This window comes from Ursus americanus, chromosome 19 (genome assembly GCF_024610735.1).
Source record: "Ursus americanus isolate L20-20 chromosome 19, mUrsAme1.1.p, whole genome shotgun sequence".
In the NCBI taxonomy this organism is placed as follows: domain Eukaryota; kingdom Metazoa; phylum Chordata; class Mammalia; order Carnivora; family Ursidae; genus Ursus; species Ursus americanus.
The window spans coordinates 56,252,985-56,280,702 of NC_142145.1; the positions used below are offsets into that span (position 1 = coordinate 56,252,985).

General features: G+C 39.1%; 1 protein-coding gene across 2 annotated transcripts in view; it reads left to right on the forward strand.

Moving 5' to 3' along the window:
- Positions 1–456: 456 nt before the first annotated feature.
- Positions 457–27,718, forward strand: part of RALBP1 (ralA binding protein 1) — a 54,056-nt gene continuing 26,794 nt past the window's right edge. Inside the window, exon 1 of one of the 2 annotated variants that reach the window (XM_045793873.2) lies at positions 457–599. The gene's annotated coding sequence lies outside the window, so the exon portion shown is untranslated. Of the gene's footprint in view, positions 600–910; positions 1,118–27,718 lie in introns of those variants that run through there. The other variant, XM_045793872.2, reaches the window with a different exon arrangement.

Genomic DNA, 27,718 nt, shown 5'->3' on the forward strand with positions numbered 1-27,718 from the left:
TATAAAACAAGAACACTTCAAAAGACCCTATTTCCAGCCATGCATTAGCAGAATAATTCTTCAAGTTTTGCTTAGGATTCCTGGAGGAAATTTAATTATTTTCAGCCTTTCCCACGATTCAGTTATTCTCTTTGCAACCTAAACATGCGGCCGGGCAGTTCTAATTCAGGTGTTGTCTGCAATTGTTGAGCCAAAGAGGGCGGTGGAAGACAGTCCCGCAGCCCAGCTCGAACCAGGGGCGGGCCCTTGTCAACACCCATTTTAGGAATTCTCAGCGGGGTCCCGATACAGTTTTATGCAAGTTTCTCCTCAGAGGCCCATGGCGCTTCTTTTAACGAAAGCCCACAGCAAGAGTCTCCACCCCAAGCAAAAGATTCCCCACCCAGTCCAAGGCCGGGAAGATGCCCCACCCAGCCTCAGGCTGGGCCGGCCTCCTAGGCTGGTTTAACTGGTTAGGACGACAGAAGCCTGGGGCACAAAAGATCTGCACTTCGGGAGTTGAGGAGCAGCCGGCCAGAACGTGGAGAGGAAACGTCTTTCCTTTCTCAAAACCACCGCAGCCGATGCCCCCAAGCCGTCTTCACTGATTCTCGCTCAGGGTAGGTGTTACATCCCACCCAGTCCCCCAAGACCAGGAACTGCGCAGGCGCCGGCAGAGTCCTAGCGCGGCGCATTCTCTCGCGCGCTCCCTCAGTCTCCTCAGCGAGCCTCCGGGCCGAAGGAGGCGCGGTGCTTCCTGGGTGTTGTAGTGTCCTTCCTTGACGAAGGGCCGTCACGTAAGCTGGGCCCTTGGTGTCCGGGTACTACGTCTCCCAGCGTACTGCGCGCGAGGGCACCAGGCGTTTGCCCTTGACGGCTTTAGCCGTCAGCGCAGAGAGGAGGACCCGGGAAGCCGGCAGCGGCGGGAGGAGGGAATGCGCGTGCGCGTTGGGCCGGCTCGTCGCGTTCTGTCCCAATCATTGTAAACAGGCGGAGGCTGGGGCGGGGTGGGAATGGGGCGCCCGAGGCCGGCTAGGGGCGAAGCGCAGGAGGCGCCTACGGTGGCTGCGGCGGCACCGTGAGCGCGAGGAGGAGGCGGCTGCGTCGGGGGCGGGCTGTCGCGCGGCGGCAGGCACAGGTCAGTGGCGGGCAGCGGTGGCTTGCGGAGGTCGTGGCGGTGCCCCTCGCGTGCCCGGGGAGCCCTCTCCGCACCCACCTCGCAGCGGCGTCTGTCAGGCAGCGTGCGGGGCTGGGGGCTCGCCGCGCGCGGAGCGGGAGTTGGGGGTGGGGGGCGTGGCTGCCCCGAGTGCGGGTTCATCCCGGGCAGGCTTCTCCCCAGTTCTCGCTCCGTTGCCGGTCGTTTCTCCCCCTTGCCGGCCGGGCCTCCCTCGTGGCATCCGCATTTGTGATTTGGTGCTCTCGGGGTCCGGAGGAGGAGAGTCAGGAACCGGGCCCCTCCCCACTTGAGTCTCCAGGCCTTAGGGCAGCTCTTGGGCACCGGAACGGAGGAGAGGGGATTCTGTCTTTTATATAATCACTATTTTTTAAAATCACACTCGGAATATTGACCCGTCTCCAGGACTTGCCCAGTGAACTAGGAAGAGGCTCTTAATGTTTCCCACCCCTGGCACGGAAGCTGTGGGGCTCCTTTGGGTGCTGCCGTCTTTCGTTCAGGTTTCAGTGCGAATGGACGGAGTTGAGAATTATTTTTACAACTCATTTTCAAGTATGCTTGTGCCAAAATGCTGTTATTGAGGTCACCTTTTTTTTTTCTTTTTTAAATTTATCGTTATGAGAGTGAAACAGGTTTTACAAAATATTCCACGCCCCAGTCAACCTGAAATAATTACCGTGTTTCGAGTTTTGGGGTTCATGACTTCAGAGCCTCCCTCTTGACCAAGCAGCTTGTTTCCTCTAAGGCCTAGTAGAGTTCTTGAAAATAATTAAAATGTTAACTCGAGATACTTTGTGCACTGTAGGAGAAGTACAGTCTTTTGGACATGGAGTTCACACACCATCTAGCCTCGTTTGAAAAGCTTTCACTGAATATTTTGTAGAGTGGAGTGGGCATGTTCACATGGTGCAGCACTTTCGGTAGCATTCCATCATACTTGGCAGTTATTCATAAAGTATTTAAGTGGTGATAAGGAGCAAGCTTACTTTTGGTTTGTGATTATAGGGGCAGCCCTTCTAAATGAAAAAAATGGGACTGTGAATAAGAAAAGTAACCTCTCTTGACGCCTTCCTAGTTGTCTTGGTGATTTAATTGTTCCTTTCTGAGTGTCTTTCTGAAAATGAGTAATTGCTGTCAACTGTACCGGCAGTAGGAGAGGTAGGAAGGGAGTTAGAGTGGTTCCCACTTTTCAAAGTGACCCATAGATTTAAGTGGGGTAGACTAACAGTAACCACTGAGAAGTAATTCTTTGAACAAAGTATCTTGAAGCAAATATGACGTAACTTAATTTGCTCTCTTCAAAATAGTATCTCTCATTTTAGATCTAATTTAGAAAACTAGACGTGTTATCAGAAAATGAATATTAACTTTAATTTGTACACTTGTATTTGCATGGCTGTTTGCTTGGCAAGGGGAGATTGGGCCTGAATGTAACCCAAAAGTATGTTCTTTCTTTTTTGGAAGAAACTTCGTGATAGAAACTTAAGTCAGTATATGTGGAAGGAATAAGGAGGAATGGGGGTCATTTTGTGTAGAGGAATTACTGTGTAGGAGGTACTATGCCAGGTGAAGAGGACTTACGGATGGATAAAGCAGTGCCCCTGCTTTCTGGATGATAAGGCTTTATTTCTTACTTGAACTGTTTGCAAGTACAATATGTTTTTAAGGTTACTTTGGAGAAAGTATGGGGGTGTAGAGGGTATACAAAGGAGATAGTGATCAGTTTCCTAAGGGAAGAGAAGGAGAGATTGAGGAAGGTCGCAGTGGTAAGGAAAAAGTATGTATAGGTGGGGATGAAAACAGTAAGGATGGGCATTTAGGTAGAAGGAACAGTGTAAACAGAAGCATGGGAGTCTAAGCTTCCATAATGAGTTGTAGGATCTGCAGGTGTAGCTAGTAGGCAGGGGCCAAATGATGGATAGTCTTATACACAGTTGAAGTAGTTTCAATTTTTATCTTGTAAGTAAATACAAGTCACTGAGACAGGATAAAGAAAACAGAAGCCTAAGCCAGCTCAGCCCATTTTAACTCCTTGCTGTGTGTCACATTAGGTACTTTATGCTTTGTGTCCTTAAACTTAAAGGTTTAGGCATGACTAAGGCAGAAAATGAGGGAAACAAGGGGTGCCTGGGTGGCTCAGTCAGTTAAGTGTCTGCCTTTGGCTCAGGTCATGATCCCAGGGTCCTGGGTTTGAGCCCTGCATTGGGCTCCCTGCTCATCAGGAAGTCTGCTTCTCCCTCTGCAGTTCCCCCTGCTTGTGCTCTCTCGCTTTCTCTCTGTGAAATAAATAAATAAAAATAAATAAAATCTTTTAAAAAAAGAAAGAAAATGAGGGAAATGAACTTAAGGCAGAAGGAAAGCTGGATGTGATTAGGGAGAGCATGGAACACTTTGAAGAGCCAGAAGTCATTCTCTGCAAGTATAGCATTGGGTTTATGGTGGTGAGTAGCACAAGATGACGCTGCACAGATAGATCCTTGAGTATTGCATGACATTCTAAGCATTCTAGAATTTTTTCCTTGTAGATAATAATAGAGTTTATGAATTTTAATCAGGAAAGAGTCATGATAAGGTTTTCCTCTTGGAAAGATCATTCTGGTATTGTAGAATGCAGATTTCGGAAGGGATGGAGGGAAGATGCGTCAGGGTGCAGAAAGACTGGCTAGGAGTTTTTGTAATAATTGAGGTGACAAGGCCCTAAAATAGAGTCGGTGGAGATACAAAGGCATAGGTTAACAGCAGAAACATTTAGAAGGTAGAATTCATAGGATTCAGTTGCAGTTGGATTTTAACTTGGGCCATTGAACAGACAGTGGTAGAGTGAAGTTGACCCTTGAACAACGTGGGGGTTAGAGGTGCCAACCCCCCTTGCAGTCTAAAATCCATGTACAACGTTTGACTCCCCCAAAACTTAACTACTAATAGCCTGGTGTTGATTGAAGTCCTACAGATAACATAAGGTCAATTAACACATACATGTTATATGTATTATATACTGTATTCTTACAATAAAACTAGAGAAAAGAAAATTTACTAAAATAATAAAGACAAAAATATGTTTATAGTACAGTACTGTATTTATCAAAAAAAAAAAAAAAAAAAAAAAAAAAAAGACCACATCTGAGTAGCTACCACAAAGCTCAAACCCATGTTTAAGGGCCAGCTCTGTACTGAGAAAGGGACTTAAGGAAGAGGAGCAGGCTTGGGGAGGAACAGTGTTTTAGCTTTTGGAAATATCAAGTGGGAGTTGTCCGTAAAACATCCAGGTGGAAACATCAGCTACAGAGTTGGGGTGTGGGTTTGGAGTCAGATCTTGCTATGAGAGTCAGCAGGCAATATTATACGTGATAGCTGCAACCTTTGATTTACATAATACCATGTAGGAAGACTTTACCAGTGGAGAATAGTTCTGGAAATAGACAATGGAGAACATTTACAGCTAAATTGAGGAAGAAGACCTGAAAGGGAAATTCCTAAGTGTTTAGAGATTAAGAGAAATCATGAGAAAATGTCACAGAATCCAAAATGGAATCATTTCAAAAGGAAGCTATGCTTCACAACCAACTCTCCAGAAAAAAAGAAAAAAATTTAAGAAAGCTATACTTCAAATGCTTTGAGAACTTGAGTGAAACAAGGATTATTAGGAGTCTGTTGAATTTGATAACTAAGTAAAAGCAGTTTTGTAACATTCTGCGTAACGCTACCATTTGGGGAAGGAGCTAGTTTCTTTGAATTGAGAAGTTAATGGGAGATCAGAGAGTGAAGAAAGTAAATGTGGATTAGTTCAAGAATAAACAAATCTTAGCTGTGAAGGGAAGAATGGAAAGAGGTGTTAGCAGACGGTAAAAAGGCTTGAGAGAGTGATTTTTAACATGGCAAGGACTGAACCTGCTTTTTTCTTATGACAGTTTAATTGAAATGTGATTCATATGATGTAAAATTCATCCCCTTAAAGTGTACAACTCAGTGGCTTTCAGTATATTCACAGAATTGTGCAGCCATCTCCACAGTCAACGCTAGAATGTTTTCATTACCTCAAAAAAGAAACCTTTTACTCATTATCACTCACCATTCCCTCTCCTCCCACCCATTAGTAGCCACTGATCTGCTGCTGTCTCTGGATTTGCCTATTCTGGACATTTCATATAGATGGAATCACATATATGATCATTTGTGACTGACTTCCTTTACTCAGTATAATGTTCTCAGGGTTTATCCATATTATAGCATATACCAGGATTTCATTTCTTTTTATTGCCAAATAATCTTCCATTGCCTGGTTATACCATGTTTTGTTTATCCATTGATCAGTTGGTGACTATTTGAGTTGTTTCTACTTTATGGCTTTTGTGAATAATGCTGGTATGAATATTCATGTGCAAGTTTTTGTGTGGATGTATGTTGCTCCTAGGTGTATACCAAGGAATAGAATTGCTGGATCATATGGCTATTCTTATGTTTAACATTTTGAGGAATTGCCAAACTGTTTCCCATCATTTCATTATGCAGTGTAAGGATTCTGCTATCTCCACATCTTCACCAACACTTGTTATTTTCTAGCTTTTAAAATTTTAGCTATTCTAGTGGGTGTGAATTGGTATCTCATTGTGGGTTTGATTTGATGATGACCATCTTTTCATGTGCTTGTTAGCCATTTGCCTATCTTCTTTGGAAAAATATTCGTTATTTGCCCATTTTAAAATTGGGTTATTTGTCTTTTTGTTGTTGAGTTTTAAGAGTTCCTTTATATAGGGGCGCCTGGGTGGCACAGCGGTTAAGCGTCTGCCTTCGGCTCAGGGCGTGATCCCGGCGTTCTGGGATCGAGCCCCACATCAGGCTCCTCCGCTATGAGCTTGCTTCTTCCCCTCCCACTCCCCTGCTTGTGTTCCCTCTCTCGCTGGCTGTCTCTGTCTCTGTCGAATAAATAAATAAAAAATCTTAAAAAAAAAAAAAGAGTTCCTTTATATATTCTGGATGATAGACCGTTATCAGAATAGGATGTGCAAATACTTTCTTCCATTCTTCAGGTTCTCTTTTTACTTTCTTGATAGTACCCTCTGATGTACAAAATTTTTAAATTTTGTTGAGATACAGCTTATAAATTTTTTTTCTTTTGTTACACATAATTTTGGTGTCATATCTAAGAATCCATTGTCAAATCCAAGGATATGAAAATTCTTATAAAAGTTTTTGGTTTTAGGTTTTATATTCAGGTGTTGATTCATTCTGAGTGGAAAGCCAGTTGTTTCATCCCCATCTGTTGAAGAGACCATTTTTTTCCCCATTGAATAGTCTTGACACCCTTGTTGATAATCAGTTGACCATAGATGTTTGTGTTTATTTCTGGACTCTCAAATCGATTCCATAGTTCTTTATGTTTATACTAATGTGAGTACCACATTGTTTTGGTTACTCTAGTTTTGTATTACCTTTTGAAATCAGGAAGTCTGAGTCTTCCAACTCTGTTCTTTTTGCTTATTCTTTGTGTCTATTTAGGGCCCGTTGCAATTCCATATTAAACTGAGGATCAGCTTTTCTGTTGCTGCAAAAGAGATTGTTGAAATTTTGATAGAGTTTGCTTTAAATCTGTACATCCCTTTGAGTTACTTTGTGACTTCCAGTCTGTGAAAAGGCTGTAGTCTCTATGTTGTACCTTTTACCCCTGCAAATGGATTTTTTTTTAAATTTTGTTTTTGGAGTCTTTGTTTCTAGTGTGTGGATATATAGTTTATTTTCTGTCTTCATCTTGTATCCTGTAACTTTGTTAAACTCATTTATTAGCTCCAATAATTTCCTAGTATATTCTTTTGGGTTTACTGTGTAAATCATGTCATCTGTGAATGAATAGAGACAGTTTACTTCTTTCTTTCCTAATGTGAATGCATTTTATTTTACTTTTTAAAAAGATTTTATTTATTCATTTAATGTGTGCACACGAGCGGGGGGTCGGGGGAGAGGGAGAAGCAGACTCCCCCACTGAGCAGGGAGCCTGATGTGGGGCTCAATCCCAGGACCTAGAGATCATGACCTGAGTTGAAGGCAGACACCCAACCAACTGAGCCACCCCGGTGCCCCTGCATGCATTTTATTTATTGATTTTTTTTTTTTTTCATAATTGTCATTGCTTGAACTTCCAGTTCGGTGTTGAATAGAAATGGCAAGGCAAACCTCTTTGTCTTCTTCCTGGTCTTAGGTGGAAAGCTTCCAGTCTTTGACCATTAACTGTAATGTTACCTGTGGGTTTTTCAGTGATGCTCTTTATCAGTTGCCTTCTATCCCTACTTTGTCAGATGTTCTGTTAAATGTTTGTTAATATTTCTACATATTTTTTTTTTTAAAGATTTTATTTATTTATTTGACAGAGATAGAGACAGCCAGCGAGAGAGGGAACACAGCAGGGGGAGTGGGAGAGGAAGAAGCAGGCTCCCAGCAGAGGAGCCTGATGTGGGGCTCGATCCCAGATCGCTGGGATCACGCCCTGAGCCGAAGGCAGACGCTTAACGACTGCGCTACCCAGGCGCCCCCCTGTATTTCTACATATTTTTTAATTAAAAACACTTTTTTCTATTTTTGATTTTCAGTGTCATTTCATTGTGGTCAGAGAACATATTTTGTGTGCTTTCAGTCTTACAAACTTTATTCAAGTTTGTTTGGGGCCCAACATAACTATGTTTTGATGAATGTTCCAAGTGCACTTGAGATGAATCTGTATTATGCTATTGTTGAGTGGAGTGTTCTGTAGATGTCTGTTAGGTAGAGTTTGTTTAAAGTATTGTTCAAGTCTCTCTTCCTTATTGGTGTTGTCCACTTGGTCTATTCATTATCAAAAGGGGGATATTGAAGTCTTCCAACTATTGTTGAACTGTTTCTCCTTTCAATTTATAGTCAGTTTTTTTGTTCCATGTCTTTTAGGGTTCTGTTATTAGGTGTGTATACATTTATAATTGTTATCTTGTTGACAGACCTACCCTTTTATCATTATATAGTATTCTTTGTCTCTTGTAATAGATTTTGTCTTAAAGTTTATTTTGTTTGGAATTAGTATAGTTAGTCATCCCAGCTCTCTTTTGGTTACTGTTAGCATGAAGTATCTTTTTCCATCCTTTTACTTTCTTTTTTAAATTAAATTAAATTTTAAAAGATTTTTTTATTCGTTTGAGAGAGAGAGCACGCAAGAGCATAAGTGTGGGGGGGAGGGTCAGATAGAGAGGGAGAGCAGACTCTGTGCTGAGCAGGGAGCCCGATGCAGGGTTCAGTCCCAGCACCCTGGGATCATGACCCGAGCCAAAGGCAGACACTCAACTGACCGAGCCACCCAGGCACCCCCATCCGTTTAAGGCACACAGCTTGTGTCTTAGAACTTGAGTCTTTTGTGGGCAACATATAGTTGGATCTTTAAAAAAAAAAAAAATCGGTTTTGCCACTATCTGCCTTCTAATTTTAGGAATTTAACCAATTTACCTTTAAAGTAATTACTGATTAGGAGGAATTTCTGCGTTATTGCTGTTTGTCTTCTATATATTTTATATCTTTTTTACTCTTCAATTCTTCCATTACTGCCTTCTGTGTTTCTTTGCAGTGTATTATTTTAATTCCTTGTATCTTATTTACTATATATTTTTGAGTTATTTCTTAGTGGTTGCCCTAGGATTACAATTAACATTTTAATTTGTAATAGTCTAGTTCAGATTAATACCATTTTAATTTCATCAGTGTATAAAAACTGTACTCCTATAGCTCCACTCCCCCTTATGGTGCTTTTGTCACAAGTTGTATCTTTATACATTGTATGCCCATCTGATAAAAAATTGTTCCTTTATGCAACTGTCATTCAAATCAAAAAGGAGAAAAGAGATACAGATGAAAAATACATTTATATTTTAAATTTTTTAAAGATTTTATTTATTTGGGGGAGAGAGAGAGAGAACGCATGTGCGCACAAGTGGGGGCAGGGGCAGAGGGAGAGGGACAAGCAGACTCCCTGCTGAGCAGGGACCCGGATGCGGGGCTTAATCCCAGTACCCTGAGATCATGATGTGAGCTCAAGTCAGGCACTTAACTAACTGAGCCACCCAGGTGCCTGGAAAATACATTTATACTGTCTTTTGAAAGTGTATGTCTTTGGACCAAAAACCTTGAGAGGAATGTCTTTTTTTTTTTTTTTAAAGATTTTATTTATTTATTTGACAGAGATAGAGACAGCCAGTGAGAGAGGGAACACAAGCAGGGGAGTGGGAGAGGAAGAAGCAAGCTCATAGCGGAGGAGCCTGATGTGGGGCTCGATCCCAGAACACGGGGATCACGCCCTGAGCCAAAGGCAGACACTTAACTGCTGTGCCACCCAGGCGCCCCAAGAGGAATGTCTTAATATGTCTTTTATATTTGATATAATATGTTTTGATATGTCTTTTATATTTACCTATGTAGTTACTTCTATCAATGTTCGTTATTTCTACATGTGGATTCAAGTTACTGTCTAGTGTCCTTTCATTTCAGCATGAAGGACTCACTTTAGCATTTCTTGTAGGATAGATCCATTAGCAATGAATTCTTTCAGATTTTCTTCCTTTGAGAATGTATTGTTTTTTTCGTTCAATTTTGAAGGATAATTTAACAAGATAAAGATTCTCAGTTGATAATTTTACAAGATAAAGATTGTTAGTGTTTTTTCCTTCTGAAACTTTGATTATGTCGTCCCACTGCCTTCTGGCCTTTATGGTTTCTGATGAGAAGTCACCTGTTAATGATATTGAGGATCCCTTGTATGTGATGAGTCACTTCGTTCTTGCTTCTTTCAAGATTCTCTCTTTGTCTTTGAACTGCTTGATGAAGATGTGCCTCAGTGTGAATTTCACTGAATTTCTCCTGTTTGGAGTTTGGAGAACTTCCTGGATATATAGATTAATATATTTCATTAAGTTTGAGACATTTTTAGTCACTATTTCTTCAAATATTTCTGCTCTTTTCTCTCTTTCCTCTCCTTTTGGGACTGCCATTATGCTTGGTGTGCCAGATGGTGTCCCACAAATCTCTTAGGCTTTCTTATATTTTCTTCATTAATTTTTGTGTCTGATCCCCAGATATATTTCAGTTGACCTCTCTTTAAGATTACTGGTTCTTTGTCCTGCCTTCTCAAATCTGGTGTTGAGCCTTTATAGTGAATTTTTCATTTCAGTTATACTTTTCAACTCCAGGATTTCTATCTGATTGTTTTAAAAATAATTTCTCTTTATTAATATTCTTCATCTGGTGAGCCAGAGTTCTTATGCTTTCCTTTAGTTCTTTAGGCATAATTTCCTTTTGCTTTTGAACATATTTAAAACAGATTTAAAGTCGTTGTCCACTAAGTCTAATGTTTTCCTTAAGGAGAGTTTCTAGTGATTGCTTTTTTCCCTTGTGTATGGACTGTTCCTTCTTGTTTCTTTATATGCGTGTAATTTTTTGTTGAAGTTGGACATTTTGAGTATTATAATATGGCAGCTGTGGAAATTAGGCTCCTCTTTCTCCAGAAGTGTTGCTAGTTGTAGTTGTAGTTGTTGTTAGTTTAAGAACTTTCCTGAACTAATTTTGTAAAGTACGTATTTGTCATGTGTGCCCACTGAAGTTTGTGTCTGTGTTCTGTCAGCTAATGATTGGACAGGTATTTCCTTTTTTTTTTTTTTTTTTTTTTTAGAGATTTTATTTATTTATTTGACAGAGATAGAGACAGCCAGCGAGGGCGGGAACACAAGCAGGGGGAGCGGGAGAGGAAGAAGCAGGCTCATAGCTGAAGAGCCTGATGTGGGGCTCGATCCCATAACGCCAGGATCACGCCCTGAGCCGAAGGCAGGCGCATAACCGCTGTGCCACCCAGGCGCCCTGGACAGGTATTTCCTTAAACATTTGGTACCAAAAATGTCTCCCAATATCTTCAGAAGGGTGTTGTGCTTCTGTTGGAATATTTTATTCCTTGAGCACTCAGCCACCCTACAACTCTGGTTAGCCTTAATTTCCTGTTTGCGTAGAGGTCAAGGTCATCCAGAAGTGAGAGTGTAGGGACTTCTTGGGTAGGATAAACTCATTGAGATCCACACCGACAATCTTAATCAAACAGTTGAAAGACAAAGAGAGAATCTTGAAAGAAGCAGGAGTGAAGTGACTCCTCACATACAAGGAATCCTCAGTATTATTTAACAGCTGACTGTTCCAACTTCTTACCAGAAACCGTAGAGGCCAGGAAGTGGTGGAATGACATAGTCAAAGTACTGAAAGAAAAAAACTGTCAACCAAGAGCTGGCAAAATTCCTGAGCATGTGCACAGCTCTGGGCATGCATGTTGCATCCTAGATTCCCAGGAATCTGTTGAAGCTGTTCAAGGTCCTTATTTCTCAAAATAGCTCATTGCACAGCCTTTCCTCTCAAGGTTTTGGTCAGTTTATTTGCACCAACTGTTATTTATTGCATCAGGCAGCAAGTACTGAAAACGTCTGCTTGTATATGTTTTTGACAAACATCCCTTGTGTCCTTTAGTAGCTTTAGCTTGGGGGATGTCTGAATTAGCAGCATTAGGTGAGTTAAAGCAAGACTTTTCACATGTATTCCAGGGAGCCATTAGATTGGTCAAAACAAATGATTTCAGTTTGTTTCCAAATGAGGTTTGTTTTGCTGTACCAGTAGTACCAGGAATATGGGCTGTTGTTTTTGCAGCCACCACTGATCTAGCCCAGGACAGGACGAGAGTAAGTTAAATGCCGCAAAGGCCTATGTTCTTACTAAGATTTAGCTGTTTTTCTTGAATAAGTACCCCCTGGATTGCTATAAGCTTTTGGTTTAGTTTCTGGTGTTCTGGAAAAGTTGATTCTGACAGTTTTTTGTTGCTTTTGCTGTTTCTTATGCCAGCATTTTGCCAACGTTACTCCCATCTATTTATTATACTACACTTGTTTTTAGGCTACCTGTATGTATGAGTATAAAGTGAATTTCATGTTTCACGTAGCATACAATGGGTCAGAGTATTCTCTTTCTCAGTGCTTTATTTTTCAAGGATTTTAGGTGCTTAAAGAGATGCAATATAAATAAAGGTTTTCTGGCTGTTATAAACACTACGTAAGCACCCTTTAATTACATTTTTGCTTACTTTGTGTAATTTGTGGATAAAGTTTTGATAGTGGAATTGCTAGGTGAGAATATTAATTTTTGATAGGTTTTGCTAAATTGCCCTTTTAAATGTATCAGTTTACACTTTCACCAGTAGTATATGAGGGTGTTTGTTTCTTCACACCTTTCCATTATTGGGTATTTAGACCTGTTCATCTTCAGAAAATTTGTGGTTGAGAAAGAGCATCTCTTTAATTTCCTATTCCTTCATTTTAAAAATATTTTTTAAAAAAAGATTTATTTATTTATTTTAGAGAGAGAGGGTGGGGGGAGGGTCAGAGGGGGAGAGAGAGAGAGAGAAAATCTCAAGCAGAGCATGGAGCATGGAGCATGAAGCCTGACACGGGGCTTGATCTCGCAACCCTGAGATCATGACCTGAGCCAAAATCAAGAGTCAGATGCTTAATTGACTGAGTCACCCAGCCACCTCCGTTTTTAAAAATGTCTTTTTTTGTGTGTATTTTGTATTTATACCTTCTATCGTTTTTTTGTTTTCCTTTTTAAGAAAATTTTATAAAATATTTGTCATGTTCTAGGGACACCTGGGTGGCTCAGTTGGTTAAGCGTCCAACTCTTCCTTTGATGTCAGGTCATGATTTCAGGGTCGTGAGATTGAGTTCTGTGTCAGGCTTGGCGCTTAGCAGGAAGTCTGCTTGAGATTTTCTCTCCCACTCCCCCCCGCCCCCCGGTCCCCTGCTTGTGCATGTGTGCTCACTGTCTCTCTCAAAGTCTTTTTAAAAATGTTAATGATTTGTAATAAAACTGTTAAAGAATTTGTTTATGATGTTTTCAAAATGAACTTAAAAGGGGCGCCTGGGTGATTCAGTCAGTTAAGCATCTGCCTTCCACTCAGGTCGTGATCTTGGGGTCCTGGGATCAAGCCCCGCATCGGGCTCCTGCTCACTGGGGAACCTGCTTCTCTCTCTCCTCCCCACTCGTGCTGTCTGTCTCTTAAATAAAATATTTTAAAAAATGTACTTAAGATTTTTTGAAGGGTTTTCAAATGGACAAAGAGAAAAGGCAGAAAAAGCTTCCTTTTTCATAGTCTTGTAAAAGGGAGAAATATAGTTTAGAAAATGGCAAGTTTTGTCCAAACATCTTTATGCTCTTTTTTATAGTTAATTAATAGCACAATTGAATATTGGCTAATATTACTGCTAACTGACTATCTACTGTATATGAGGAATTTCATTTTATTTATCTTGGGAACGCCTTGCCAGATGTCAACATTCTTTTGTACAGATAAGGAAATTTGGTCCCTGAAAGTTGATGGTGTTCAGTCAAAATCCATAGCTGTGTTCCAGACAGAGCTAAGATTTGAATACAGATCATCTCTCAGACTTCAGAGCCCATATACTTCTTATATACCAAATTATCTCTCCATCAGGGTATTTCCCAGTTTCCTTACAGAGAGAAGGGGCCTGGGTGAGACAAATAATACAGTTGTGTTTTTCTCAGTCATTAAAGATAGTACCAAAGGAATAGCATTTCTTAGTATGTTCTTGCAGAGATGTTTTATATACATACAAAGAATGTATGTATGCACATACAAAGGATACATATAAGTATGTATCCTTTAAAAGAAGACTATTTTAAAGAGAGTGCACACACATGAGCAGGAGGAGGGGCAGAGGGAGAGAGAGAATCTCAAGTGGGCTCCGCACTCAGATGCAGGGCTCAATTCCATGACCCTGAGATCACGACCTGAGCCGAAATCACAGGTCATTCACCCAGCCGACAGAGCCACCCAGGTACCCCAAATATGTAAACGTCCTATTCTAAACAGTTTTTTTTTTTTAAGATTTATTTATTAGAGAGAGAGAGAGAGAGAGCATGCAGTGGTGAGGGGCAGAGGGAGAGGGAGAGAAAGAATCCCAAGCAGACTCCCCGTTAATCGAGGAACCCGATGCAGGGCTCAATCTCATGACCCTGAGATCATGACCCAAGCCAAAATCAAGAGCTGGCCAACCAACTGAGCCACACATGCACCCCACTATTCTAAACACATGGAGCAAGGAAATTTGTATTTGTTGAGCACTTGCTGTGTGCCAGGTACTAGACCTATTTATATTTGAGTGAAGTCCTTAAAACTGGTTGCCTTGAAAAGTACAAATATTTAAAAACTAAGCTTTTACGTAAAAGATTATTGAAAACAAAAATATTAGTAAAACTCATTTGGAGTTGCTTTCAGAGCTAATACCATGATGTAATGAAATATGGCAGTTCATTATGAATTGATTGTTAAATTAATTCAAAAGCACTAAAAATCGAGAGGCAGATATTGTGACAGGTTGAGAATATAACTGCATACCGTTGCCGTTGTTTAAAAATGGGGTGTGTGTGTCAGTTACTGGAATAGTGGTTTTGTGTGACCAGGACTTTCCTCTTAACCTTTTCATAAATAGGAATCTTTCACTAACCTGCCAGTGGTGGGTGCTTTTAGATAAATAGAGCTGGATAAGGAGCTACTAAAGAGAAAAGAGAGCTGGGGAAGATGAGGAAAGAAAGCTCCCCTTCCCTGCACTGTGAAGAAGACTTTGTAAGGAAGATTCATAAATTATAGCGGTAATTTTAAGTAGTTTCTCCTGAAGTCGAAATAGTGAATCAAGAACTTTGACTTTCTGCTTAGGAAACTTATGGAAAACAAAAGTGTGAATATAAAAATGGAGAAAAGGCTCATTGAAGTCCATTTTGTATCCTACTAGTATGGTAACAAACAATTGAAAAGCAGCAGATACCATCTAAGTTTTTCAACTTACGTTTAGCACTTAAAAAAAATGTATATTATGAGTATATTATAGTCTTAAATGTATATTTAATACATATTTATACTGTTGTTTGCTATTTACTGAGTATAAATAATACTCTTATTTGATATTTCAGTATTAATATACTTTTAAATGTATGTTAAAGAGTATATTATGACATAGAATTTAGTTTCCTCAGGTTTTCCTTAACGTTACTTTTTTTTTTTTAATTAAAAGACTTTTTAAAGCAGTTTTAGGTTCAGAGCAAAATTGAGCAGAACAAGAAAGATTTCCCATATACCCCCTTCTCCCCGTTATCAGCACCCCCCCCCCACCAGAGTGGTACATGTTATGCTTGATGACCCTATATTGACACATTATAATCACCCAGTCCATAGTTTACATTAAAGCTCACCCTTGGTGTTGTACATTCTGTGGGTTTGGACAAATATATAAGGACATGTATCTATCATTATGGTATCACACAGTGTTTTCACTGCCCTAAAAATCCTTTGTGCCCTGCCTGTTCTTCCTTCGCTTCCTCCTCCCCTCCCCCAGCCACAGCAACCATTGATCTTTTAGCAGTTTCCATAGTTTTACCTTTTCCAGAATGTCATATAATAGGAATCAGTACAGTATGTAGCCTTTTTAAGTTGGCTTCTTTCACTTAGTAATAGGTGCTTACAATTCTTCCTCCATTTAAGAATCCACTCATTTATTTTTAGCACTGAATTCTATTATCTGGATTTACCACAGTTTATCCATTCACTTACCAAAGGACATCTTGGTTACTTTTAAGTTTTTGCAATTATGAATGAATGTAATTCTCTTAAGTTAGCTGCCATTAACATCTTTTTTGTTTGTTTGTTTTAGAGAGAAGGCAAGAGAAAGCTAGAGTGTGTGCGTGCAAACGGGGTGCGGGTGTGCAGAGGGTTAGGGGAGGGGGGAGGGGAGAGGGGAGAGAGAATCCCAAGCGTACTCCATGCTGAGCATGATCATGACCTGAGCTGAAACCAAGAGTCCAGTGCTTAACCAGCTGAGCTCCCCAGGCGCCTCAGCTACCATAAACATATTATGTATATGTTTATATGTGTACGTAAATTCTCTTAACTTATTTCAGTAAATACCAAAACACTTAGGAGTGTGATTGCTGCATCGTATGGAAAGAGTATGTTTATTTTTTTTAGAAACTGCCGAACTGTTTTCCAAAGTGACTGCCATTTTGCATTCCCACCAGCACTGAATAAGAATTCCTTTTGTTCCATATCCTTACCTGCTTTTAGTTTTGTCAGTGTTTTGGATTTTGGGCAATCTAATAGGTATGCTTGCTTGCTTTCTTTTCCTGGTAGTTTTTTAAAATTGAGGTATAAGTGACATATAACATTTTATTTATCTCCGGTGTACAATGTAATGATTCCATATTTGTGTACATTGGGAAATGATCACAAGAAGCCTAGTTAACATCCATCATCATACATAGTTACAAAAAACAGTTTTTCTAAGAAAAATAATTTTTTTTAAAGATTTTATTTATTTATATGAGAGAGAGAGAGAGACAGACCACAAGCAGGGAGAGGGGCAGAGGGAGAAGCAGACTCCCCTCTGAACAGGGAGCCTGATGTGGGGCTCGATCCCAGGACCCTGAGATCACGACCTGAGTCCAAGGCAGACATTTAACCAACAACCGCATAGGCGCCCCTTAAAGAAAAATAATTTTTTAAAAATCTAGATTTGTTTTATCAGGTTCATCAGTTTACAATTCCTTAGGGACATGATATGGAGCAGTTTTCATGTTTGTCATTTATGTATCTTCTTTGATGTCTCTTGTCTTTTGCCCATTTATAAATTGGTTTGTTTTCTTATTGTTGAGTTTCAAGAGTTATTTGTACTTAACTCTTTGTACATGACAGTCCTTTACTATATTGTAGTCTTTAGAATATTTTCTTCCATTCTATGGCTTGTCTTCTCATTCTTGGTCTTAAATCTCTTAATTTTTATGTTCACTCTCCCTCTTTCCCCTCTCTTTTTCTTGCAAACTATTAACTAAAGAAACTAAATTTTATACCCTATAGATTTTGAGTCTTAGATTAAGGTTATTTGCTTATTTTTGTAAGGCTGGTATATGTGTCCATCAGAGAGAACATTAAGGTGTAGTTTCTTTCTTTTTCTTTGTGAGATCTTAGCAGCTGTTGAAAAGCATTGCCAGTATCCATTTTTAAATTGCTGATTAAGTGGCAATAGTCCTTCATTTCTTTGTTTATTAGGTGGAAGATATTACCAAAAGAAACTTGTTGCATCAACACTTTGTATAGGAAATTCAGAATAAATGCTTTCCCCCCTTTATTTACCAGCTATTGTAAATAATGAGATGGTTCTCTAGTATCCTCCGAAGTGACCAATGAGTTTTATTTTTGAGTATCATTGTGAACTCATGGATTTAAATATATTTGATACATTTTAGTTCACTGCAATTATTTTATTAATTTTTGGTCAGTGGGAGCATCTTCTTGTTGGCTTCTGAGTCCTTTCTTTTGACTTGATTCCAAGCATCTTTCATAACTCTTTACTTATTTTATGACATGGTATTTCAGCCTCATCATGTATATATTCTGCTCTTAGACCTGGTATCATCTAATCAAAATACCTAATAGTTCCTAATAGTGTGTTATGTTGTTAGGTTCACACAACTTAATATGTATTTATGTCATGACAATTTAGTAGACATCTGAAAAAAAAATAATTGAAAGAGAAAATAATATTTTTATTTCATTCTTAAATAAATTAATGGTTTGCCTGTGCCTGCTGGATACTGTACATATTAATACTTTGTAATCAGATTGGACATTGCCACTCTCATTTCTTGTCTCATGTTGATTTTCGCATGGTACTTTAAAAAAAATTGTGGCAACTACTCCCCAAAATCTCACTTCACAAAGATATGTCATTGAAAGGAATGTCATTCAACCTAATGTTGAAACTGAACTTCTTTTAGTTTGTACGGTGTCTGAAAGATGTTGGATGCTACTGTTTGTCTCAAATTGAAGATACCCCATGGCTCCTGTATGGACTTGGCTTATGATGCTCTGGGTGCCTCAGCGCACTGTTTGGGAACCATAGACTAGATACTTCTGTCCAGTTTCTGTTGTAACCAGTGGTGTGCATTTTAAGTTTATTGTTTTGTTTCTGTTTTTGTTTTGTTTTGTTTAGTAATCTCTACACCTAACATGGGGCTTGAACTCACAACCTCCAGATCAAGAGTTGCATGCTCTTCTGACTGAGCCAGCCAGGTGCCCCCAATAGTGTGCATTTTAAAAGTTATTGTTAAATAAAGTTTGTTGGTCCTTCCACTCTCCAGTTAAGTTCTCATTTAAGATTTACTTGAGAATAGATTATGTGATTATGAAATGTGGCAGGAAAGAGGCCTGTCTCCGCACGCCCCCTAAAGAATATACCATTCCTTTAAAAATGTTCTGTTTCTCTGTTAAGTACCGAGTGATATTTATTATGATTTTTTAAATGAGAAAACTTTTTTGTCCTTTGTATTAGAGTGACAGCTAGTGATAGCACTTTTGATTTTGCTTAAAGACAATAGTCCGGTGTGGGTTTTCCCCTGATATTTAATAAACATACATACTCTTTGATTTGGACAGCTGTATGTAGGATTAAATTGTGTCCTTTCCAGTCTTCCACCTTGGAGGCAGAAGGTGGAATTATTTTCTATATGTTTTAGCTGCTCATTTTCTAACACCTGACATTCTCTTTTTTTTTTTAATTATTTATTTTAGAGAGTGCGTGAGCAGGGGGAGGGGCAAACAGAGGTGGGAGGAGCAGACTCCCTGCTGAGTGGGAAGCCCCCGGGGGATGGGGGGACTCAGTCTCAGGACCCTGAGGTCATGATCTGAGCTGAAACCAAGAGTCCGAGGCTTAACTGACTGTGCCAGGCGCAGAGTCTGAACTTTCACTTTCACTTTAAAGCTATGCTCTTTATTTTGTTATTTTTGATACTGAAGTCCAGTTGACACAGAATGTTACATTAGTTTCAGGTGTACAGAATAGTGATTCCACAACTCTGTATGTTATACAGTGCGCACCACAAGTGTGGCTACCATCTGTCACCATACAACGCTATTACAATACCATCGACTGTATTCCCTGTGCTGTACCTTTCATCCCTGTGATTTATTCACTCCGTAACTGGAAGCCTGTGCCTCCTACTCCTCTTTACCCATTTTGCTCAACCGCCCACCCCCGTCCCCTCTGGCAACCATTAGTTTTGTTCTCTGTATTTATGAATCTGTTTCTTTTTTGGTCTCATCTGGAGGTTGATTATACAGATTGCATTATGTCAGTTTCCTGAACTAACCAGTTTTTTTGTTTTCTTGTCATTAGCTGTATGTTAGATGTCAGCATTGAAAAGGCATTCATACGTTCATTTTCATTGTAATGAACTTCCGAATTTTACGTTTTAAAATTTTCTTTTACACATATATCTTGTCTTAGGTAAATTGTTTTAATCAGTGACACTGAGAATGTTGGGGAGCTGAGTGGAAGACATGAAATCACTATGTCATTCAGTGAATTTCTGTGAGTGGCTTGTGGGACTCTAATTAAATGTTTATTTGTTTGGATAATCTCCTGGGGATAGGGAAGAAACTAAAGATTAAGTCTGATAAATAATATATAAGAAAGGTACAGAAAAGAAACAGTAACTCACATAAAGAGTATTAATCTCTATTAAAGTACAGCCCTAAACAAATGTTAGAAGATCTGAAAGGACTAATTATATAACAGCTGAATTGGATGGCAGTTGGTCTATAGGGATGTGTTGTCAATCCTGTAAATGTGAATACGAGTTTGCATTTCCTGGGCACAGGTCATAAACCTCAAACATACTGTCATGGGAGGAATTTCATTGTTGATGATATGAACTACTCTAAACTTTATCTGCTTCATCTGAAGGATTATATCTGTCCCATTTTGTTTATAAACTTAAAAAAATTTTTTCTTGGACAATAATATTGATATTTTAAGAGAAATCCCTTTTCTTTTATTTCTTTTTAATTTTTTAAAGATTTATTTATTTGAGAGAGAGAGAGTGTGTGCGTGTGTGTGTGTGTGTGTGTGTGTGTGCAAGTCGGGGGAGAGGCAGGAGGAGAGAATCTCAAGCAGATTCCTGGCTGAGCATGGAGCCTGATGTGGGATCATGACTTGAGCTACAGTCATTCTTGGACACTTAACTGACTGAACCACCCATGTGCCCCTTTTATATGATTTTAAAGTAAGATTGGCAGGGGCACCTGGGTGGCACAGCGGTTAAGCGCCTGCCTTTGGCTCAGGGCGTGATCCCGGCGTTGTGGGATTGAGCCCCACGTCAGGCTCCTCTGCTATGAGCCTGCTTCTCCCTCTCCCACTCCCCCTGCTTGTGTTCCCTCTCTCGCTGGCTGTCTCTATCTCTGTCAAATAAATAAATAAAATCTTAAAAAAAAAAAAAAAGTAAGATTGGCAGTATTCCTTTTTTGTAAGACGTGATTTTCTAAAGTTTTTTTTTAAAGATTTTATTTATTTGAGAGAGAGAGAGAGAGAGAGAGAGCATGAGTAGGGGGAGGGGCAGAAGGTGAAGTAGACTCTTCACTGAGCGGGGAGCCTGATGTGGGACTTGATCCCAAGACTCTGGGATCATGATCTGAGCCGAAGGCAGATGCTTAACCAACTGAGCCACCCAGGCGCCTGATTTTTTTGTTTTAAAAATGTATCAGAAAAATTCATAAGATAGTTTAAGGTATCAAATAGTACTTGTGCAGAGTTACTACAGGGGGCTGAGACTGTTGTCCACAGAAGACCTGCCTGCCGGGTCTGTCCTTGGCTGGTGTTGGAGAACTTGACTATTAAGTTTCCTACAGTATGTAAAACTTTCCTAAATGAGAATAGTGGCTTACTGTGTCTCAACTGTTGGTAAAAGCGGTGTGGTTTCTGCTGAATACCTGCTTTCTTTCTGGGAGTCTGGAATTCTGGTACATAACTCGGCTCCACAGAGACCTTGGGCTCAGTCTAAGGAGCTGCCCCGCAGACGACACTTCACATGTTACTGTTGCTGGAAGGAAGAGTTCAGCTTGTTTCTGTGACCCCACTGCAGGAGGATTCTTGGAAGCTTGAGCCTGGTGTCCTCTGGACTTCTCTCCACTTGCCTTTTCCTTGGCTATTTTTGGTTTGCATCCTTTCATGTACTAAATCTCAGCCATGAGTATGACTCTGTGCCCAGTTATGTGGGTCATGGAGTGATCTTGGAGGCCCCCCAGTGCAGTACTGAAAGACACTGTAAAACCCTATCTCATTCTTGCATCCCCCAGTCTTATTTTTTTCCTTTTAGCTATTTCTTTGTTATTTATGTCCTTATTTCTAAATGATAAACTGCTATTTTATTTATTTATTTTGTTTTTTAGATTCCAGTTTTAGGTATGGTGTATTAACTGGGTGTTATGGTAGATGATGATTTAGGTCTCATAGCCTTTCCTGAATTCCCTCCCTTTAGCCCTCTGATATAATCATGCCTGTCACAGTGTCTGACTGAATCAGTGTTCATTGTTTTCGTTATGATGACTGGATAAATATTGTGTAATGCCGAGCCAGGCAGTAGAATACAATTTCGTTTTCTCATCTACTTTTTAATTTTCCTAACAGTTAATGGTTATCTCTTATTTTTAATTTGTTTTTCTATTCTGTTCCTATGACAGATTTATTCCAAAAGCTCCAGCAGCTCTTTACCAGATCTTACTATTCTTTTCCATATGTCCAGAGGTCTGTAAATCTCATTGTCCTCGGGAGCTCTTCTTCCTCCTGTGTCACTGTGAACTGTGTCACTAGTTGGTCACATGCCTGCTTTTCCTGGGGCTGCCTTTGCTGCTTTCCAGGGTTGCACTCAGGTCGTTGGGATTCTTGAGTAAGTGTATGGGAAGTACCTTCCTTGACACTGTGTGTCTGAAAATGTCTTTATTCTCCCTATATGCTTGCTTTCTTATTTATTTATTTATTTAGTTTATTTATTTATTTGACAGAGAGACACAGCCAGCGAGAGAGGGAACACAAGCAGGGGGAGTGGGAGGGGAAGAAGCAGGCTCCCAGCGGAGGAGCCTGATGTGGGGCTCGATCCCAGAGCACCGGGATCACGCCCTGAGCGAAGGCAGACGCCTAACGACTGTGCCACCCAGGCGCCCCAATTCTCCCTATATGCTTGGAACTAATTTTCTTTCAGAATTTAGAATCTACTTTCTTTACTGTCTTTAAATTTCCAGTGTTCCTGTTGGCAAATTGTCCCTGATCCTTTGTAAGTGCTCTTCCTGGAGGAATCTATTTTAGTATCCTCTTTCTATCCCCTTGTGCTCTGAAACTTCATAACGTGCTTTGGTGTGGGTCTCTTCATTTATTGTGTGGGGTGCTTAGTGGTCTCTTGTGATCTGAGCACTCTTATCCTTTAATTTTGAGAAATTTGAAGAACAGAATACATTGTGTGTGCAGATACTGTTCACAAAATTTGGCATTCCCAAATAGTAGGTTAATACTGAGTAGAGTTTCAGTATGTAATATATTAATGAGTTAGTATTTGGGTTCTCTTGTAGAGATTTAGGTTGGAGACTCTTAGTTTACTGCTTATTTTTAAAAACTAGAAAAACAAGGAAAAGCTGCTTCTAATGAATTTTAGCTTGGTGTTTATTAATAAAGAGCATTTATAAAATGCTGAATTTGTTTGACTTGTAAACTAGTTCAGCAGGTTATTGGTTGTCTGGAATAGGTCTTTTTCTGTGTTGATATTATCAAGTTTAATAAACCATTAGAGTTATTCTCGAAAGCTCATTTCAGGAGACTTTAATTTAGCAATCTTTCTTTCTTCCCTACTTATATTACTTTGTCCTTTTGCATGGGTGAGTGATTCTTATTACATGTACTGATTAATACTGATACCTGAGTAGAAAAGACTATTTTAAGAATAGTGTATATCATAGTTCTTTGGAGAAAAAGTGAATGTTTTTATGCCACTATTTAGTTAAATTGAGTCTAGTTTTATGAAACTTTTTTTTGCTTATAAATTATTTTTTTGCTTATAAATTAAAACTGTCATAAAAGTGCTTTACACTTTTAGTACTTTTTGTCAGATGTCGAAGAAGTAACATTTTTTATCTTTAGTATAGTGTAACCCCTGCATTTGTACTGTATTTTATATGCCATATATATACTTTAATATTTTAATGTTTGTGCAGTAATATTTTCAATTTGTTTAACCACTTTGCTTCTAAGATTTTGCCATCTCATGCCCTTTTTTTCCTTTACAGTTTTAAACACGTTTCTTCATTAAAAACTATGGTGACGAAAAAACCCCATTTTTTTACCTGCAGTTCTCTCTGGAGGAAAGATTAAAAGAGACATTCCTATTGTAGTGATTTGGGGTATAGGGGCAGTGGGATGTTTATGGTAGGGGTGGGAGTAGGAATATTTGAAAAGGAGGTTCTGTATTTTTTAATGGCTCATGATCACAGTCATCTCTGTGTGTAGCATCCATGGCTTTTCCCTTCTGTGAGATTTTATTGAGATATAATTGATATTCAGTGAAATGTATAGTTTAGTAAATTTTAACAAATGTGTACATATATATAGCCTACATGCCTGTTAAGATATAGCACATAGCTGTCAACCCAGAAAATTCTCTCCTGCTGTTTTGTCCTCAGTGCCTGGTTCTGCCCCACACCCTCACAACCACAGTTTTAAATTCTTTTGAATTGTTTCAGAACTTCGTATAAACAGAACCATACATTATGTGATCTTTGTGTCTGGGTGTGCTGACTTGAAATCCATCTGTTTTGTTGTGTGTAGGAGTAGTTTGTTCCTTCTCAAAAACGCTAATATTTAAAAAATGCTAATATGAGTATATTGTAGTTTCTCTAGTCTCTTGATGAAAATGTAGACGTTTCTAGTTTTTATGAATAAAGTTACTCTGATCATAAGTCTTTGTGGATATGTTTCCATTTCTCTTGGGTAAATAGCAGTGGAATTGCTAGGTCATATAGTAGGATTTAACGAAAGATACTGTCAAACACTTTCCGAAAGTGGTTAAACTTTACATTCCCACTGGCAATGTATTAAACTTCCTGATGTTCCACATCTTCACCAGTGTTGGGAATGATCTCGTTCCATTTAAATTTCAGCCATTCTAGATAGTGTTTTGTGATAGTTCACCCGGTTTTAATTTGCATTTCTTCAGTGTTTAGCGAGTTGGAGCTTTTTCGTGGGCTTCTTGACCAGTCATATATTTTTCTTTGTAAATTGTTTGCTCAACTCTTTTGCCCATTTTTTTTTTCTGGATTGTTTGTCTTTTTATTATTGAATTGTAAGGAGTTCTTTATATATTATGGATATAACTTTTTTGTCAGGTATGTATTCTGTAAATGTCTTTTCCAAGACTGGCTTGACTATTCATTTTCCTAATAGTGTTTTTTAATGAGCAGAAGTTTTTACTTTTGATAAGGTCCAGTTTTTCCATCTTTAGTGTTACAGTTAATGTGTTCTGGTCCTGTCTGAGAAATTCTTAACCCGATGTCTCAAAAATCTGTTTTTCTTTAGAAGTTTTATAGTTATTGGCTTTTAAATTTTGCATGTATGATTTATCATGAATTACATTTTGTGTATGATGTGACAGAGTGGCTTGAGCTTCTCTTTTTTTCACATGGTTATCCAACACCATTTGTTGAAGACTTTCCTTTCCCCTATGAATTCCTTTGGAGGCTTTATTGAGAATCAATTGACTATATGGGTCTCATTCTGAATTTTGTTTTGTTTCACCAACGTATTTGTCTTTCCATACTCCAATACCATACTGATTACTTTAACTTTAATAACTGCACTTTTTCAAGATGGTTTTGGCTTTTCTAAGTTTTATGCATTTCTAAAAATTTTAGGATCAGCTTGTCAATTTCTTTCAAAAAGCTTGCTTTTTTTTTAAATCTTATTGGTGTATAATTTACATGCTGTAAAATGCACCCAGTTGGAAGTGTACAGTTATTGTGTTTTGACAGTTGTGTATACCTATGAAACCATCACCACAATCATGATGTAGAACATTTTATCACCCCCCAAATTCTCTTTTACTTCTTTGCATTCACTTTCCCGGCCTACCCCATCTGGCCAACAGTACCTCTGATTGGCTTTCCATCACTACAGATTAGTTTTGCTTCTTTTGGAATTCCATATACATGGACTCATGCAGTGTGTATTCTTTTGTGTCTGGTTTTTGGTTCATTGTATTTAAGACTCATCTGTGTGGTTGTATCTGTCAGTAATTCATTCTTATTGCTGAATAATATTTCATCATGAGGATATATCATAATTTGTTAACTTTTGCTTTTTGATAGATATTTGGGTCATCTTCAGTTTTTGTCTATCCTAAGTAAAGGTAACATGAACTTTCACTGACAAGTCTTTGGGTGCGCTTACATTTTCATTTCTCTTAAGTAAATACTTGGAAGTGGAATTGTTAGGTGATAAAAGTGTATGTTGGGACGCCTGGGTGGCTCAGTTCCTTAAGTGTCTGCCTTCAGCTCAGGTCATGATCCCAGAGTCCTGGGATTAAGTGCTGCATTGGGCTCCTTGCTCAGCAGGGAGTCTGCCTCTCCCTCTGCCTGCTGCTCCCCCTGCTTCTGACAAATAAATAAAATCTTAAAAAAAAAAGTGTATGTTAATTTTACAGGAAACTATTAAGTACTGTTTCAAAGTGATTGTGCTGTTTTAACTTACTGTCGGTAGCAGATGAGAGTACCAGTTGCTCCACATTGATGTCCACACTTGGTACTGGTAGTCCTTTTAATTTTAGTGATTATAGTAGGTATATATGAGATAATGTGATTTTAATTTGCATTTCCTTGAAGAGTATGATATTGAGCATTGTTTTCATGTGCTTTTTGATTATTTGTGTATTTTCTTTGGTGAAGTATCTGTATCTTTTGCTTGCTGTTATTATTTGCTTGTTATTTTTTAATTAGTTTGTCTTATTGATTTGTAAGATCATATATATCTTATAAATTGTATATATACATATGCATGCTTTTTCCTAAAGAAACGAGTTCTTTGTCAGATATATGTATTACAAATATTTTCATCCAGTACATAGCTTGTTGTTTATTTTTCCTAATTTAATTTTCTTTCGGTGTGTAGATAGTAACTTTTGATGAAATCTCATTTTTCAATTTGTTCTTTTATGGTTTGTACTTTTTGTGTCCCAGCTGAGATATTTTTGCCTATATTTACTTGTTTTTGTCATTTACTGAGAGAGTTCTGTGATAATGATAATTGGGGATTTGTCTGTTTCTCTTTAGTTCTGTCAATTTTGCTTCCTGTATTTGAAGTTCTGTTGTTAGGCGTGTACATGTGTAGAATTGCGTCATTTATGACTGTGGGAATGTCCTTTATTTCTGGCAGTGCGTCTTGTCTTGCAGTCTGTTTTGTCTGGTATTGTAGTGATTCCACCTTTCTGGTGTTTTGTGTTTGTATGGTATATCTTTTCCATTCATTTGCTTTTAACTTGTGTAGTAATTATTTTTAAAGTGGATCTCCTATAAACAGCGTATCGTTGAATCTTGCTTTTTGTGCACTCTGATTATCTCTGCCTTTTTATTGGAATGCTTAGTCCATTGCCTGTAATGTAATTATTGGTTTTACTTCTATATTGCAGTTTGTTTTCTGTGTAATTAATCTTTTCTTTGGAGGTTTTCTTTTTTCTTCTTTTGCTTCTGGCTTCCCATGTGATCTCCATTAACACTGAGGTGGGGTGGCCTCCTTACCACTGGGTGATGGTGAAAATCCTAACTCTTCACTAGACCTCCTGAGACTACCCAGCAGGAATGGAGTGGGGCGCTTAGTTACAGTTTGGGGGTGGAAGTCCAGATTCTTCATGTGGTCTCCACTGACACCCTTGCAAGAGCAGAGCACTCTTACCAGCTGGCAGGTGTGAAAGGCCCAGCTCCCCACCTGGGGTACCCCTGTGACGGTACAAATCTAATCTCCCTCTTACTGGTGTGGTTGGGGCAGGACTACAGATTTTTCCTGGTGTTTGCCTGGAGCTGTTTACTAACTCCACTATTATCTAAAAGTTTTCATCTTGCAGGGCAACCCCTGTCCTGGTCCTTTGGCTAGAGAGAGCAGGCTTTTGTTGTTTAATCTATGCCCAGCAGTGTTTCTGGGTTTTGGACTTCGTGAGTTCCAAATCTGGAATGTAGAGGTAAAAAGAAAACTCTGGGAACTACCAGCTCTTTTGTTCTTGGAATCCTGAGGTCCCTAACCCACCAGCTGTCTTCACTCAGTCTGTTGTCTTTTTTTTTTTTTAAATCTAGTATCCAGGAGTTTTAGTTGTACTTACCAAGAGGAGTTGGGGTAAGTATTCTTTTTACAGATATTTACAAATTTACATCAGTTCTTCTGTTGCCTTAGAAGTAGGAATTTCTGATTTTTGTTTTATTTTCTTACCTTTGGCTGTTCATACTCAGATTTACCATGGACCCTCTGAGACCGCTTCTGCCCTTTTATTTGGTGAAGTGTAGGCTTGCTGTGGCTCCCCAGTGCTCCAGTGTGTCCTCATGGAAACATATTGTTGCTTTTAATCATCCTGTATTCAGGCCTTCACCCCTTCAGGGATGCTGTTAGC